The 4,483-nt window shown below is 44.6% G+C and overlaps 1 pseudogene; it reads left to right on the forward strand.

Moving 5' to 3' along the window:
• The first annotated feature begins 463 nt into the window (after positions 1-463).
• Positions 464-574, forward strand: LOC115062879 (annotated as a pseudogene).
• The last annotated feature ends 3,909 nt before the right edge of the window (positions 575-4,483 follow it).

Below are 4,483 nucleotides of genomic sequence, written 5' to 3' on the forward strand. Positions count from 1 at the left end.
TATATATATATATATATATATATATATATGAGACAGGGTTTCTCTGTTTAGTCCTGGCTGTCCTGGAACTCACTCTGTAGACCACGCTGGCCTTGAACTCAGAAATTCGTCTGCCTCTGCCTGAAAGATTTATATTTTATATAATGGGACAGAATATGCTCTTTTCAAATTGACAATTAAAATTAGGTCAGGATGAGGAATAACATGCAAATTATCCAGAGATTGATCTTATAAAGATTAAAAGAAAAAAATCTTATACAGACTAAAAAGAAAACTCTTTAACAATAGAACTCTGGAGAATACAGCTGGGGTAAAAGAATATTGATGAAATTATAGCCTTTCATAGCACGGCTGTGACTGCTCTCAGATGCTGTTAAGGCAAATTCTTACAAAAGCAAGACAAGAGCAAATCCATGATCATAAAGAGCTGTAAGAAGGAACAGGAAGAAAGAAAATACCCTGCTCAGAGAGGTGTGACAGGTATGACTGGTGTGTCTCATGTGTGTCAGAGAGGAGAGAGGTTATGTCTCAGTGTTCTGACCTATCACATCTGAGTGAGTAGTAACATAACATTCTCTGAAACAAACAAACAAACAAACAAGCAAGCAAACCCTGAGAAGACCTGAGGTGACCACCAGTCCAGTACCATTCAGGCCGGTGGGGGCAGGCCATGCCCAAGCTGACCACTGGACAGCACTAAAATACAAGAGTGGGGCATAGCATTCCTGAGACCACTCCTGAGATGACCCCACATAGTCAGAGACCCCCCCCCAACTACCACTCAGAGGATCAAGTAAGTGGTAGAGAATTGGAAGAAAATGTGAAACAGAACGGTGTGGGCACAGTGAAGAGGGGCCTCACAGGACACTTCAGAGTAGTGAGGAACAAACAGCCTGATATGAATAACTGGTGATTCCACCAAGGACTGTGTTGGGGTCCTGGCCTGTAATGACACTGGGGGTCACATGTGGATCCATACACCTGCAGCAGCAGGGGGCTATTATCACCAAAATCAGCCGGATGTCCCTTGTCAGGGCTGCAAACCATGAACATGTTGCTGTCTGACAGCTGTGTAGAACTGTCCCCACCCCTCACCTGGACATCGTAGGAAAGCTTAACCTGGAGACATGAGAGCAGGAGAGCCGAGCCTGCCCCTTGACAGCTTGGGAGCTACACACTGCAGAAGTTAAGGGTGAGTCAGCCCCAAGGGTATGAGGATAGAAGAGCTGGCCCTTCCACATCTCTTCCGTGCAATGGCATGGAAGAGCATCCCTCACCACCTGCATTAGGTAAAAGACCTGGCCTTGGGCTCATTGTCTTGGGCAATCTTTGCCCCTTACCAGCTTCAGCATTCGGGAGAGCAGGCCCTGCAACTTGCCCAGGCAACCTGGTAGCACTAACCTTGGTGGCAGGGGGCACCAGGTAAGCTGGTCCCCAGGACTTGAGAGCAGGAAATCCAGAAGCCTGGCCAGCTGAGATACCTCTCAGGTCCAGATCCAGTGTTTTGAATTGGCCAATCCCGACATCCACCCCAGTATCATGAACTGCCGAGTGCATGAAGAGGCTGGTCCTACAGATCCAAAACTACAGGACTTCCATAACACAGGTCAACAGCGGGATATCTGAGAGGAGTATGAATGAAGTTCCAATATTGCTAGAGTAGCAGAAACCAGAAGCCTTTTAACAAACCAACAAGTTATTGCAATAAACATTTGCATGAAAAGAAGTGCACTACGGCTTCCACAACAAGCTTTTTTGTTTCTCTATTGGGGCTGAGATCGCAAGAGTGGAAGGTAGGTTCAAGGGGAGATGACTAGGACTGGGGTACATGATAAAGCATTAAAAAAAGAAATAAAACAATGCATTAATAAGGCAGTGAAAAAAGAGGAAACTAACATGTTGAAGGCCCTTCTCTTGCTCGTGATGGCTATGAACATGATATACATTCTGCTGGATTCAATTCTTTTTCTTACCTTATCAAATATTCATCCACCACATCTCAGCTTTGAGGTTCACAAAGGTGAAGTGTTTCCCAACGGTACACAGGCTCAGCTAACAAGCAGAGGAATGATTTCGGAACCTGCAGGGAGCGGCTCCAAGATGCTTGCTCTTTCTGCCACCCTGTAGTTGTTTCGATCAAGTTGTGGCAGAAAAAATATCTAGTGTGGTACCAGAACATACTTATGGTAATGGAGATGAGTAAGGAGGAACATCATGTCAGCACTCTCTGGCACACGGAGACTGATATTTCCATCTTCCCTGTGGTCGGACAGGTAATGGGTTGGTTCTAATGTCTGTGAAGGAAGGGTTTGAAGAGTGTGAAGATTTGTGAGTTAGACATCTGTCACTAGACAGTGACCGCATAACCCTGCTTCCACCCTCTGCTTTATGAATAACAGAAACCTATGTCACAGTAAGGACTTCATTTGCTTGAGCTCTGCAGAGATGAAGATAATCAAAGCACCCCTACTGGCCCGCACTGGACACCCATCAGCAGTAAAAAGTCAGTGCCCATTGCTTTAAAATTATTGCAACTGAAAAAAAAATGAAAACAATAATTTTCAAAAGGAGTTATAAAATTCAAGTATTTTTTGTCCATAAAGATTTTATTATCCTAGAAAGTTTTTTGTTATTAAAATTTGGGACTGCAGAAAACCCATTTATTAGTGTACAAAGGAACTGATTAAACTGCCGTCTGGAATGAGATCTTATGACAGTTTTTGCCTGGTTTAGAACCCTGATATGTGTGGTGGTGGCAAAAACCTTTTCATTTGTCCCTAAGGAGTTGTTCTACCCCCTGTAGGGCTCACTCTTGTGAATGAACACATTGAGGAGCGTAATTGGCCCAGGGGATTCTTCCGTGGATCTGTGATTGGAGAAGGTCTACCGGGGAAGAGGGAGTCTGTGATTGGAGAAGCTCTGCCGGGGAAGAGGGAGTCTGAAGAGTCAAAAGCAGCACTGCTGGTGCGCGTGTTAGTTTTACACACCTTGCTGACAGAATCAGTGGAGGCTGATTGCCAGGGCTGAAGGTATCTTAGGGAACACCGACAAGGTTTGAGCACAGCAGAGGTTTAGCAAATGTTAAGGGCACTCAGATGGCAGGTTGGAAGGATGAACCAGTTTTGCATGAAGGGTAAATCTAGGTTGCAGAATAGAAATAATGTGTGCTTGAGGGGTCAGAAGCATAGTATGGCACTAGATAAGGATTGAAACTTTCAGTTTTTACACAAGCTAAAACTCCATATTTGTGTAACCATTGGCACATTCATAATGACTAAGCCTATAGCAGCAACTCAAGCAGGCTGAGAAGTTTAAACCAGCGGTTCTCAATCCTTTTGGGTGATCCAGTGATTCTTTCATAGGAGTCACATAAGACCATTGGAAAACATATCTATATTTATCATGAAAAACACGTGTGTTGTGGAAGGGCCTTGTGTTGTTTGTATTTTGATGTTAATTCCGCTTTTCCAGCAGGGATGGTTTGGAATGAGGAATGAGTCCTGTACTCGGGTGACTTCTTGTGAACCACCCCCTAATGAATAAAGGAGCCAATCACTGTGCAAGTAGGCGGGAACTTCCGGGTTGGATGGGGAGGAGAGTAGGCGGGAGAGAGAGAGGACTTTTCCGACCGACCAGGATAGCAAGGACAGGTTGCGAAGCTACTAGTGTCTCCTGATTTCAGTGGTGGATCTGCCAGGATTCACCACTGGAGGATTTAGATTTAATATGGCTTAAAAGATTAGGTTCTATTTGTTGTGCCCAGTGATTGTTTCTGAGCTAAGTTTGTGTAGTGTTTCCCTTCACACAGCGGCTCGACTGAGTTCCAGAGAGAAAGGTTTATGGTGGCAAAGCGTGGGTTTGCCTGATGTGCACCACAAGAGGCAGTGAGAGTTTTGGAGCATGGGGCTGGCGTGCTAGTGACTCTCCAGTGGGAACTTATTGGGCTGGGTGGAGAGATTTTGGAGCTCTGAGTCAGAGAGTCCCTGTGAGATGAGAACATTGCCTGGTCGGCCATGATGGCAATAGCGTGGATTCACTTTTAATATTTCCTGCAATGCACTTCTATATTGGAAAACACATAATATTTACATTATAATGCATATCGGTAGCAAATTTACAGTTATAAAGTAGCAACAAAAATAATTTTATGGTTGGAGATCACCACAACATGAGAAAATGTATTAAAGGGTCACAGCCTTAGGAAAGTTGAGAACCACTGGCTTAAGTGGAAGAGGGCTTCAAAACTAGAAGATGCTGCTGTGAGCCTTAAACAGGCAGGCAGGACCTTACCAGAGGGAAGAATGGAAAGGGTCTGGAAGATGCAAAGAGAAATAGCGAGGTGGTTTTTCAAACGTTGAGTAGACAAGGTATTAAATAATTAATCTCCCTCTTGGAGGAACTCTCTGGAGGTGTAGGGTCTCTAGCAAGGGCAGTGTTCAGTAAAGGTTGGGCTATGGAAGGAATCATTGAGGGGCTAGGAGAA

This window comes from Mus pahari, chromosome 21 (genome assembly GCF_900095145.1).
Source record: "Mus pahari chromosome 21, PAHARI_EIJ_v1.1, whole genome shotgun sequence".
NCBI classification, from domain to species: domain Eukaryota; kingdom Metazoa; phylum Chordata; class Mammalia; order Rodentia; family Muridae; genus Mus; species Mus pahari.